General features: G+C 43.6%; 1 pseudogene; it reads right to left on the bottom strand.

Moving 5' to 3' along the window:
* Positions 1-1848: 1848 nt before the first annotated feature.
* LOC118925359 (olfactory receptor 1G1-like) lies at positions 1849-2692 on the bottom strand (annotated as a pseudogene).
* Between the last annotated feature and the right edge of the window lie 11359 nt (positions 2693-14051).

The raw sequence follows: 14051 nt of genomic DNA, 5'->3' as shown, positions 1-14051 counted from the left end.
AGCATTAGGATAAAAGGCCCCAAGGGGAAACTTACGGCATGTATGAGTGATGATCGTTCAGACATAGTCAGCATCTTATCTTTTAATAACATGTGACATGAAATAGAAAGGAAACTCTTGTAGGAAGTAAGAGAGATGTGAGAGAGAGAAAACTTCAATATTTCCTACCATTCTAAACATCTTGTGTTTTTCAGTATAAGAATAAGACCATGCATACTGAAAACCTCTGAATCATATACATTAGAGATGAATTTATCTCAACAAACCTAACTATAATTACAAAATAACACAACATAATGAAATGGAAAAGCAACTCACTGCTCACGCAAATTCTGCACAGAGAAGGATTTTCTAATGATAACACTGGCTGAAGAGTGACAAGGAGGAACTTTTTAGTGGTTTCATGTTTGTAAGTTGAAACTTATGTCAAAAAACCATCAAGGATGAAAAGGTGATTGGGGAAAGTCCTCATGACAAGTTAGAAAGTGTGAAGTTACATCTTTAATATGAAAAGGACTTCTGGAAGTGTGAATAGTCAAATGACATGAAGGAATAATTTATAGCAGACTAGAAAAATATATTTACAGACTTTAAACAACCAGTGAATGAACAAATTCAAGCAAAATAGAGGTACCATTTGTTGCTTCTTGTATTTGCAGTCATTAAGTTAAAAATGAGAACACAAAGTCCTGGTAGGATACAGAAAAAGGAGCACTTCAGAATGTCATTTGGAGTGGACATCATTAACAGTTTTGTAAACATTTTTCTATAGGCACCATGGGCCAGAAAAATGTTCCACCCACCAACTCCACTTAAAATTTCTTGTAAGGACATGGGGAGACATATATATATGTCATACACACACACACAGACACACAGACACACACACATATATATATATGGTTTATTCACAATGATCTCACATTATTTATAATATGGCATCTGCTTCTGCTGTAATATTAATTATGAAAATGTTTATGAAAATTTAATAGTAATAGCATGGAAAATATGTTATATGACTATGTGAAAAATCAGCATCTTAACAATATAAAATAAATATATACAGAAAAGGACCATAAAAATCTGTGTATTCAGAGTAGTTTCTTTTATAAAAGGATTTAAATTTTTTCTTTATAGTATAGAAACTTATTGTAATGACATGAGTGGTTTTTAGGTTGGAGAAGAAATAACCCAGGTTTAAAAAGTGAAGGATAAAATGGTCACAAGTAACAAATAAAAAAAACAAATAATCTGCCAGAGAGAAAGATCTAATCCCACATACTTGATAATGCACACATATCTTACTCTTTCTGAGCCTAGGTTTCTTTTCTAGAACATTCTTGCCTTTTCAGGCCACACAGACACTGTGCCATGTCATATTCTGAATGTTGAGGCCAATGGCCACAATGCAGTTTCTTCCGAGGCATGGTCAGAGTTGATGCCTGAAGCCCAGTGACTGACTTAGATCCTCACCTGCCTAGTCTTGCCAGAATTTCTGCTGTTGGGGAGAATTGAGTCCTACCTGTGCTCCTACTGAGCTTCCTCCTGGAATCCAAGGAGGATGATTTTGCTGATGTTTTTGGTGTTCCCAGCTCTGGACTGCATGTGCTTGGATTTATTACTCCCTCCTCGTCACTGTGTAGGGCCTACTGATCACACTCCCTCTCCAGGCTGTCCTATACCTGCCCTGCAAAACCAGAATCTTCATTTTGTGCATCTGCTTGTAAGGCTAAGCATCCATCCTGTCTTGAATGTGAGTCATTCAAATTTATAATAGTCAAGTCCAGGAAGGAGGCATGTTGAAAAGCCTGGTCGTCTACTCTGGGGAAGGTCTCCTTACTGGGCAGATCATCTTCCCCAGCCGAGGAGTCACCTCAAATCCCCCTTCATGTCCCTGTTCTCAGGCTGTAGATAAAGGGGTTCAGCATGGGGGTGACCATCGTGTATGCCACAGATGCCACCATTCCGGTGTCTGCAGAGTAGGAGGAGGAGGGCTGGAAATACACCAGAAAGAGTGTCCCATAAAAGAGACTGACCACTGTCAGGTGGGAGCCACAGGTAGAGAAGACTCCGTGCTTCCCCCCAGCAGAGGGGATCCTGAGGATGGTGCGCATGATGTGCGCATAGGAGACCAGGATGCAGCTGAGGGCACCAGGCCCGACAGGGCCGCTTCAGTAAGCCTCACGATCTGGAAGATGTGAGTGTCTGAGCAGGCCAGTGTGAGGGGTGGGAGGAGGTCACTGAAGGAGTGTGGGATGGAACGGGAGGCACAGAAGGAGAACTGAGACATCAGGAGAGTGAGTGGGAAGGCCAGGAGGTGGGAGCAGAGCCAGCACACAGTGACCAGCAGCAGGCAGCGCTGGGGGCTCACGATCGTGGTGTAGTGGAGAGGAAGGCAAATGGCCACGTAGCGGTCATAGGCCATCACGGCCAGCAGGAAGTCATCCAGCAGGGCCAGTGCCATGAAGAAGTACATCTGCAGGAGGCACCTGGTGTGGGAGATGGTGTGGTGCTGTGTCTGGACGTTCACCAGCACCTTGGGGACAATGGTGCCGGAGAAGCAGGTGTTGATGAAGGACAGGTTGGCCAGGAAGAAGTACATGGGGGTGTGGAGGCGAGGGTCAGAGCTGATGGCCAGGATGGTGAGCAGGTTCCCTGATACAGTGAGCGGGTACATGCCCAGGAAGGTGCCAAACAGGAGAGGCTGCTGTTCTGGATGCTCAGAGAGGCCCAGGAGCAGGAGGTTAGGGATGCCAGTTTGGTTTCTGATTTCCTTCTAAAAATGAGAAATTAGAGCAGAATACTACTTGATGAAAGGCTCTAAATATTACAGAGACCCAGGCTGTTTTCTTTCTATTCCTTGAAGAGATCCCTGAGATTCACTAACAGCTGTAATGGCTTGTGTGCGAATATGAAACATGAGGGCTGTGGTCTGTGACAATCAGGCATCGTCATGGGGTGTAGTTTGTTCCTATATTTCTGCCCTGGGTGTGCCTGAATGAGGCTGAGCTGGTTTTCACCTGGGATGAATTTCTCCAAGATTTAATTCCTTTTTAAACTTTTGAACACTTGTTGAATCTTATCACTTTATTATGAGTCCTTTAGGGTTATGCATGTACTAGAATTTAGTGGGAATACAAGGTGCTCTGTGTGTACGTGTTTGAATGTATGTTAATGAGAGAAATGAAGAAAGTCTCTAGGTGTGCTAGCAGCATTCTGTCTTGTGTTTGGAGACCTTTCCAATGAATTAATGTGGATGTGAAAATTCTGTGAACTGAAAAGAACTTTGTCAATAAAGGGAGTGTTGTTTTCAGTGTCCTCGACTTCACTCTCAGCAGCACCATTTTCAGATCACAGTCTTTGGCATCTAGAGACTGGTTGTGAAGCCTTTCTTTGCCCGTTCTTGGGAGAGTCAGGCAAGTGTTCATAGGCAAGTTACTTAAGCTCCCTGAGTCTCTGTTTTCCAGTTTGTACAACGTGTGCTTGCTTTATAGAGCCACTGAAGTTATTGAGATAACATCAGCGGAGGGCAGGCTTCAATGAAGGGAAAGATTATTGCTGGCATTGTTAGTAGGTGTTCATAAAATGTGAGCCTGGCCCTGCTATGCAGTGTTTAGCATCAGACAATGTGCTTTAAAGTTCTGCCTCTCACATGCCTTTTTTCACTTTGGTAAATGTCCCCTTCAGGTTGCTTGCTTCATTTAGATGCACATAATACCATCATCTGATAGGCTTGCTGAGGGGACGAATGCTGGCTCAGTTGACGTTTCTTCATGAACCAAGGTTCATGGACTTCATTTGCCCTGAATTTCTTCAACTGAAGATGTACAATTAAAATGAGGAAATCTGATGTTCCTGTTGCATTGTGTGGAGGGTTACATGCAATGAACAGTCAGTGGTAGGATGTGCTAATGTCAGCTTGCTTAGCATGGTGATTAAAAATATGATATCCATTCTGGAGTCTGACAGCAATTCCCACTCTTTAGTCTTGTGTGGCTTTGAGAAAGTCACTTTTCCTTTCTGGCCTTCAGTTTCCATATCAGTTTAAATGAGTAATAATAGAGTTTACTGCATAGAGTGCTCATGAGGAGTAAATCAGATGGTGATTGTAAATATTTAGACTGAAGCTGGCACATTGTAAGTGCTCAATAAATATCAGCCATTGTTGTTATTAACACATGAACGGCTTCACCCCATGTCACTGTCCTCATCACTGCCTGAGAGGAGATGGGCCTGTGAATTCTGAGGTGTGAGAGGAGAGCCATCACATCACCATCACTCTCGTTGGGTGGTTGTCATGGACAAAGCATCTGTTTTGGCATCTGGAAACCAAGCGTAAACTTGGTCAAATATGAATAGTGCAGAGCCCAAGTATCATGAACTGTACAGAGGGAGCACATACGCCTAGAACAATTATACAGTTACTCACTGACTCTAAAAGAAGGGAAGGAGGTGAACAGGATGGTAAAGTGTGACTGGTGGTCGTGGAGTATAGGGCTGGCGTGGCCCGGGGTGACTCTGGGAGCCATGCTTGTGTGAGTGGGCGTGAGCTTACGGCTGAGGCTGCGCTCGTGAGGCTGATGATGAAAATGGAAGTGATGTGCCCTGTATTTTAAAAGTGCCCTGCCATTAACAAAGTTCTCATATCCACTGGTGTTATTATTGCACAGGTGCCATGTCCTGGACACCAGTGGGCTTGAGAAAGGGTGGCAGAGACTCACAGTCCATGATGACCGCAGGCCGGACCATTGAGGACCTGATGAACACCTGAGTAAGGCACCTGGTGGAGAGCAGGAGAGCTGGGAAATGATTGGTGGAGGGGGAGGTAGGAGAGGAAAGGAAAAAGGAAACGGGAAGCTGCTCTCACGGCTGTGTGTGTGTGCACGTGTACGTGTTTGCGTGTGCAAGTGTGCACACGTAGGCCTTTGGTAGATTGTGGTCTCCCTCCCCTTCCCTATGCCTTAGTGCTTACCTGGAGATGCTGGCCCACCTCAGTCCCTGACACTGTCATCAGGGAGGTTGGCTTCCCCGGCCCTTTGCCTCCCCAGGAAGTCCTGGTTGGAGCCCCAGAGCCCTCGGCTTGTCGCTGCAACAGCAGCCTGAGGACGCAGGAGTAAGTGCTGACTGTTCACACGCAGCTACTCCTGGGACCCAGTCCCAGACGTCCTAGTTAGGGACAAGACGAGGCAGTTCTAGGCTGTGGCCCCCTGAGTCCCAGCAGTGTCTGTAATGCCCCCTTTGAAAGAGATGAGGGTTGGGACCCATGGGGGCGCTTCTCCTGGTACTTTTCCCTCGGGTGAGGCACAGGTTGGATTTGTTGGCTTGTTGCTGCCGTGGAGTAGACACTCCCTGGTGAGAGCCTAGACCTCATGGATGAGACACGGTGCGCTCCTGAAAGTAAGTAAAGACAGGAAACGAAAGATTGCAACTCACAGCTGTGGCCTTCAAATATCATGTTACACATGGAACATTCTCACTCTCTGTGCCATCAGGGAGACAATATATCATTAATGTGTAGAAGCTACCGAAGGCCAAGGTGCTGGGTATCTTGGATATCTTTATCTTTGTTGTAAATCTATCTTACATACAAAAGTGTTACATATGAAACATATATGTGCTATTTAAAGAATGACAGTAACATAATGCCCATGCTCTTACCTCTCAGATTCGATACTATACCAGCACGTTAGAATGACAATATCTCTGTCATTCAGAATGCCCCCGTGTGCCTCGCCTGGTCACATTTCTTTTTCTCCTCCATTGAAGGACACTATTACTGTGCATATTCCTGTAGTTTTTCTTTCTAATTTTACTACATGTGTGTACCTGACCAAGCTGTATATTCTCCAGATATGCATGTGAATGGAATGGTATTTCATGTGTTTTTTATAATGTGCTCATTTTTGCCAATGTTCCCTTTTTGAGGTCCATTCATACCAACACACATAGGGCCTTCTTGCTCCTTGCTGTCTAGTACAGCCAGAATCCCCCATCATAAACCTCCCTGCCAGCTGTATTATTGCATATTTCAGAATTTTGTTTCGCATTTGCAATGGTATGTTCTGTCGCCTAGGACTCTCCCAGAGGTTGTGACACAACACTGTCTTTAGTAATTGTTTCACATATGCTGGTGCTCCTGTGTTGGGTGCATATATATTTATAATGTTATATCCTCTTGTTGTACTGAGCCCTTTATCATTATGTAATGTCCTTCTTTATCTCTTGTTACTTTCTTTGTTTTGAAGTCTATTTTGTCTGATACTAGTACTGCAACACCTGCTTTCTTCTCCCTGTTGTTTGCATGAAATATCTTTTTCCATCCCTTGACTTTTAGTCTGTGCATGTCTTTGGGTTTGAGGTGAGTCTCTTGTAAGCAGCATATAGATGGGTCTTGTTTTTTTATCCATTCAGTGACTCTATGTCTTTTGATTGGTGCATTCAGTCCATTTACATTTAGGGTGATTATCAATAGGTATGTACTTATTGCCATTTCAGGCTTTAGATTTGTGGTTACCAAAGGTTCCAGATTACTTTCCTTACTATCTAAGAGTCTAACTTAACTCACTTAGTATGCTGTTACAAACACAATCTAAAGGTTCTTTTCTATTTCTCCTCCTTTTTCTTCCTCCTTCATTCTTTATATACTAGGCATCAAATTCTGTACTTTTTGTCTATCCCTTGATTGACTTTGGGGATAGTCAATTTAATTTTGCATTTGCCTCGCAATCAGCTTCTCCACCCTCCCTACCATGATTTTACTACCTCTGGTGACAGCTATCCAACCCTAGGAACACTTCCATCTATAGCAGTCCCTCCAAAATAGACTGCAGAGATGGTTTGTGGGAGGTAAACTCTCTCAGCTTTTGCTTATCTGGAAATTGTTTAATCCCTCCTTCAAATTTAAATGATAATGTTGCCAGATAAAGTAATCTTGGTTCCAGGCCCTTCTGCTTCATGGCATTAAGCACATCATGCCACTCCCTTCTGGCCTGTAAGGTTTCTCCTGAGAAGTCTGATGTTAGTCTGATGGGCTTTCCTTTGTATGTGATCTTATTTCTGCTTCTGGCTGCTTTTAACTGTCTGCCCTTATCCTTGATCTTTCCCATTTTAATTACTATGTGTCTTGCTGTTGTCTTCCTTGGGTCCCTTGTGTTGGGGGAATCTGTGGATCTCCATGGCCTGAGAGACTATCTCCTTCCCCAGATTGGGGACGTTTTCAGCAACTACCTTCTCACAGACACTTTCTATCCCTTTCTCTCTCTTCTTCTTCTTCTGGTATCCCTATAATGTGAATATTGTTCCGCTTGGATTGGTCACACAGTTCTCTCAATATTCTTTCATTTTTAGAGATCCTTTTTTCTCTCTGTACCTCAGCTTCTTTGTATTCCTCTTCTATAGTTTCTATTTCATTTATTGTCTCCTCCACCATATAACCTGCTTTTAATACCCTCCATCGTGTTCTTTAATGATTGGATCTATGACCTGAATTCATTTCTGAGTTCTTGGATGTCTTTCTGTACCCCCATTAGGATGATGATTTTTATTTTGAACTCCCTTTCAGGAAGAGTCACGAGGTCCATATCATTTAAATCTTTCTCGGGAGTTGTATTAACAATTTTACTCTGGACAAGGTTTCTTTGGCGGTTCATGTTTGTATATGGCGCCCTCTAGTGTCCAGAAGCTCTATTCTGGAGCTGCTGAGCCCCTAAAGCAATGTCGGGGGTCGCAGGGGAGCGGTACTGGTGCCTGGGGGGAGGAAAGAGCTGTTCCCCGCCTCCCGGCTCCTGTGCCTGTCTCCACTGCCTGAGCCAGTGGGCTGGTCACACAGGTATAAGTTTTTGTCCCAGAGCAACCAGATATGGATCCCTGCTTTCCAGAAGCAGCCAGAATCCCAGTCTCCCCAGGAACTCTGCCTGTTTTAACTTTCCAACCCGGTAGTCATGCGAGTCTCATGAAAGCACCATGAAATGTAGGTTTGTGCTCCCAGCGCAGATCTCCGGAGCTAGGTATTCAGCAGTCCCACGCCTTCCACTCCCTCCCTGCTCTGTTTTCCTCCCACAGGTGAGCTGGGATGGGGGAGGGGCTCAGGTCCTGCGGAGCCACAGCTCTGGTACGTTACACCGTTAGCTGAAGTCTGCTCTTTTCTCCAGGTGTGTGCAGTCTGATGCCGTCTTCTTTCCTGTTGCTCTCTCAGGATTAGTTGCACCAATTAAATTTTCTAATTGTATCCAGTTTTAGGAGGAAGCCTTTGTCTCTCCTCTCACGCCGCCATCTTTAATCCACAACACTGTCTTATCCAAACAAAACATTTCTGCAACAGAGCAAATGAATGTGCACACCAAGTGGTATTAATAAAGGTGAGAAATATCATCATTTCAGTTCAAATCTGGTCTTGTTTGCAGACTTTGCTGCAACCCTTTGAGAAAAATTTCTGTTGCCACAACTGTAGACATTATGGGGAGTGGTCAGTGTTATCTCTTAGGTATGTTTAAAAGCTATTTCTTAATGTCAATGGAGTATAAGATACAGAGACCTCCACAGAACCTGAGTACTTTCCCCGGCAAATTATTAGGGAGAACAACCTGTGTATCACTTCCCACATCAGGAAGGGGAACGTTGGAAGGTCTCCACTTGCCCTCTGTCAATGACCACCCTTCTGCCCTTCTCTAAGACACATAACCATGATCCTTTCCCTAACATTTTACTTTAGTGTTGCCTGTTTCTGAGCCTTATTTAAATGGAATCACATACTCTGTATTTGTTTTTGTCTGATTTATTTAGCTGAACATTTTACATTTGTGATATTCATCTAGATGGTTGTACGACGAACCTGGAGTTGGTTCATCTTCATTGTTGTGAAATGCCCCATTGTGGATACTAGGTGTTGTTCAGTCGGTCGTTGAAGGAATATCCAGTGTTTGGCCATTAGGAATAATGATGTGATTTCTTTTCCACTCCCCTTCCCTTCCCTTCCTCATGTAACATAAAATTTACCATGTTAATCATTTTTAAGTGTACATTTCAGTGCATTTTAGAACTGTTATATCCTCCTGGGGAATGAAAGATTTCATGCTTATAACATGAGCCTTTATATATGTAATATTGCTCTTTGTCTTAAAGTCTAGGTGTATGACAATGTAGCTATGTCATTATTTTTATATATTTTTTTCTTTGTGTTTTTATTATTTATGCATTTTTAAGTTTTCAAGTAAATGTTTAATTGAAGAATCACTGAAGTATACATAAAAGTGCACAAAATAATAAATGTATGATCTAGTGACTTTTTAAAAAATGAACACATCGCCTTAGCTAGCACCTAAATCATGAAACAGAAGATGAACAGCAGCCCAGAAGCTCTCTTTGGGTATCCTTTAAATCACCAGCCTTCTTTCCCTACTTCCCTAAACAACCTAGGTTTTAACTAATTAGTTTTGCCTGTTTTTGGACTTTGCACAAATGGAATCTTCTAGTATGTACTTTGTTGTGTTAGACTTCTTTTACCCAATAATATGTGAGATGCTTCCATATACTTACATTTAACAATAGTTATTCATTTTCATTGCTCTGTAGGATTGAACTGATGAAGATCATAGAATTTGTCAGTTTTACTGTTGATGGACATTGTGAGTTGTTTCCAGGTTTGACTGTAACAAACAGCACTGCTGTTAACATTTTTATACTTGTCTTTTGGATTCCCCTTGGATATATGCTTATGAATAAAATTTCTGGCTCATAGGATACTGCATATGCCAGCCTCAGTAGATACTTTGAAATAATTATACTGGTGGACAATTTATACGCTCATCGGCCCAGTGTCTGAAAGAGGCAGCTGCTTCACAACCTGCCACTACTTGTTATTTGTCCGTATTTTAATTGTAGTCACTGTGGCAGGGGCTTGCTAGTATTGCATTGTGGCTTTAACGGGCCATTCTCTTGATGAGTGATAATGTTGAGACTCTAGATAAACTTTGCTCTGTATTGGTCTAGTCCCAGTACCCCAACATGTTTCCTTATGATATGATTTAATGGAATATTAAACAGAATTTAATTAAATGAGCTCTGAGCAAAACACCTCATATGATAGGAAGTAAATAAGTATTTTGAAATTAATATATGTTCATAGGAAGAAAAGAATTTAATGCTGCAAAATACCTCAGAACTTAATTAATTTCATTCAACGTATTAGCAAGCAAAACAATTTAGACTAAACATAGACCTCAGCCTTCAGATACACAAATTCCCCTGCAGAGACAGAATTTGTGACTTTTCCTTAAATACTTGAGGATAAAAGACGAAGTTCTATATTTAAACCAGAGGGTTTTTTTTTTGCATACACACAACAAAAATAGCTATTTCTGTGTTTCAGACGGAAGGGCCTGCCGTACGGGGGCGTGGCCACGCAGCGGCCGGCCGGCTGGCGCGGTTCACGTGCCGGCGGTAGCGGCCGCTCCTTGACCCGTCGTGGCCCGGCCGAGGCCTCCAAGCCTCAGCAGTGAGGGAAGTGCTGCGGTCCGGGGGCTTTTTCGGGCCTCGGAACGGCCGCTCTGCGTCCCTCGGGAGGGCGCGCGGTCAGTCGCGGAGCGAGGGCGGGGAGCGCGGCTGAGGGCGGGTGGCCCGGGGCGCACAGGGCGGCGGCTGGAACGCCCCCCTCGGGCCACAGGCGGCCGCAGCGAGGGGCGTGTGTCTGGCCCCGCGGCCCCGTGGGTTTCTGTGTGGGGAGGGAGGGGGCTTTGGGGAGATGATTCAGTCTCCGTATGCGGTGCCCGTGTCTGTACTCGAAGCTCGTGGTGCTCTCCTCCCAAGGTCGTGAGAGCTGTGCTGCCTGGGGTCCGTGAGGCGCGCGGTGCGAACAGTTACTAAACTGCCACCCCGCGTTACCTGCCTTTCCTGGCCGCCGGAGGGGAGGGCGGGATCGAGACCGTGGGGTATTCCCGACACACGGCTGCTCTTGCACGGGACCGTATCATTTAGAACTGTGTGTGTGCGTTGCCGCATGTCCTCACTCCATTCACACCGAAATTTTAAGAGAAAGCTGTTGATGCGTGCTGTATCCAGTTCTCTTTCTCTTTAGTAAACCCAGCCCTAAATCAGGCATTTGCTCTCATCACCTCCGCCCTAACGGGTAAGTATCGGTAGGCTACCCTTTCTGCGCCTGTCGTCTTTCCAGCTTGCGCTTCTCTTCAAGGGAATCATAAGTCATCTGAAGACCTAAAGGAATCTGGGAGAGCAAGGGTCAAATGAGGATCTCCCAGCTACAGCAAAGGAAGTTTTTTGTTATCTTTATTCAGTGGGTATGAAGGTGTCTGCCCGTGGGTAAGTCACTGTTCATACGTTATGTAGTTGTGTATGACACGCTTTCAGTAGTCAGGCAAGCCACACTCAGACAGGAAAGGGTAAGAAACACCCACCTATGACACAGAATAATGCCCAGAGGAAAATGAAGTGAGTGATATTTGTTCTTGTTTTTTAAGGATCTTACACAGGAATCGCAGTTGGTGATTAGGGAAGGGGAAGGGGGCATTCCAGGCAGAGGGACTGGAATAAGCAGAGAGAAGAGGTGGCAGTAGGAACCTCTTTGAAGGTACAGGGATAGATAACTCTCCATTGATGGGAACTTGTGGGGTGAAGTAGGAAATAAAACTGAAATATGTTACTGCCTTGCTGCTAGGTTTTAAGCCTAGATTTCATTTTAAATATATTGAAAAGGGAAACTGTGAGGGCGTTTAGTATATATTCATAGGTATACATTAAGCTTGTGCTGGTTCCAGAAAACATTTGGTGGGCTTTTACTGTTAGATTACCTCTGAGGTAGTCTGAGACCTTACCTGGAATGATATCCCTGGGAATTCATGGAAAATACTGGTGAGCTTCCCATTCAATTCTGAAATTACTCCGAGAGTAGGAGTGATAGTCATTTACCGGTCTTCATTTAAGGCTCTTTCTTCTTGCACTTAGTTTCCAGGCCCCTTCAGAGCAGTTAAAATTTGACCTTCAGGGAGTCTTGACTAATTAATCCTCCTCAGTCTGGGCGAGGTGTCTGCTCTGTGTGCAGCCAGAGTGCTTTCTGCTTTGGAAACACTTGTACCTGTTCCTCTGTTTTGTGTATATGTCTCTCCCCTACAACATAGGTGCTCTATAAATGTTTGCTGAATGTCTGAATGAATTATACACATCCTACGCTGAAGTAAATTCTTTATGTTCTAGTATGAAGATGGGGGTAAAAAAGACAGAAAATAAATGAAAGAAAAACTAGAAAGGGAAAAAAATATGGATACATCTACAGAAAAACTGAAAAACATGCCAAAGGAATAACATAGGACAAGCAATTAGAAAAAAGAAATACAGCAAATATGACATAAACAGCTAATGTCATTACTATAAAATATCTCATGAAAATTAAAGAGAATATGTCATAGAAAATTGGCAAAAGAATTAACTTCAAGGGAAAAAATATATCTGAAAAAGAGTTCAAATTCACTACTATCTTTCAGATCTCTGCATTACTGTTTACTCACCACCCTCATCCTAGTCTAGGTTGTATCTCCCACCAACTCCCAGCTATTTTCCTTGACTCCTCACTACCTCTGATCTCTCCAGTGCAGCTGGCATGCTATCTTCAAAACATAAATCTGATCATGTGACTTCCCCACCCCTTTCTTGAAACCTAGATGGTAGCTCTGTTGGTTTTGGTGAAGAGCAGTCTAAATAAGGCCAGTCTCTCCCCTTGTGTCACGTATACCACATCCTCCTCAGTCTCTGTGCTTCAGCTGCGCTGGCCTTCCTCCACTGTCCAGCACAGCACCCCGTAGATCCTTTGCACATGGTGTTCCTTTGACCCGAAGCTCTTTTTCCTCTCATTATTACATTTCATACTTCTACTTTTCACTTTTTCAGGGAAACCTTTCTTGACTTTCATTTACCCCTTCTATAAGCTCTTGTTGCACCATTTATTTAGCACTTCTGGTCATTGCTGTGTGTGTGCGCGCGTGAGAGATTTCTTATGCCCTCCACCTGTCAGTAAATTTTTGCTTACTGATCATATCCTCAGTGCTTATCTGTTGAATGAAAACTTGAGGCATTATTTTTATGATCCTTAATAGCTCATTTTTCTTCGTACTGCAAGCTTCCCTAGGAGAGTACTAGCTCTTGGAATCATTGTTTCCTAAGAACCCTGGGGCTTTGTTGCAGGCTAATTAAAATGCAGGGCAGAGTCAGTGCATCACCAGAGGAGGCCGGCTAGTTGGCTGGCTGGCAGACAGCCCACTGAGGGTCAGTTCACAGCAGAGTTTACCTTTACCTTTGCTCTCAGCTTTGTAGATCGGACACATGTTATCAGTGTCACCCCACAAGTATAGGTCATTCTCTCAAAAGCAAATTCACATTGACCATAAGCTTATTGAAGTCTACATACATGAGAAAGCTGGTTTGTTAACAAATATATGTAATGTAGATAGGAGCGTTCACCTTGTAAAACACATTATTTTCCCTTCGTTTGACCTACATTAGCTGCTTGGCATGTAGAACCACAGAGTTTTGTTTTAGTTGCATGATTCAGTGTTTAGTTATGACACATCTGTCCCCATTATTGAGTTATTCCAGTACAAATTAGATTTCTTAAGTCTCTGAGCAGGGGAACTCTTCTTGGAATCTCCTTTAGTTGGGCACTGCCAGCTTTTGCTCTTTGTGGTTCCCTTTTTGTGTCATTGCCTACCGAAGAGATGATGCAGGTTGCATCACCAGGTTAACTGAGGGCATCCCCACGGATGGGTTCTCGGTGACTCCTCCCTTCTGGCAGCTGTGCTGTGTTCTCCTGTGTGCAAGTCCTCACTCCTCCTCCTGCTCTCATAGATTATATTAAATGCGTTCTTTTGCTGTTTGGAGGCGCTTAACTTGGGCTTGTCAGTCTTAGTGATGACCTACAAATTTGTCCTTCAGTTTCTGTCTTCCTATGTTTTCCTGTCGTTTCCCTTTCATTTTATTTCTTCTCTGTCAGCACATAGGATTTCCATTATTATACCACTGTTTTCTCCTGCTCACTTTACTTCTCTTTC

Source organism: Manis pentadactyla, chromosome 3, assembly GCF_030020395.1.
Source record: "Manis pentadactyla isolate mManPen7 chromosome 3, mManPen7.hap1, whole genome shotgun sequence".
NCBI classification, from domain to species: Eukaryota; Metazoa; Chordata; class Mammalia; order Pholidota; family Manidae; genus Manis; species Manis pentadactyla.
This window is presented reverse-complemented; position numbering and strand designations above follow the sequence as displayed.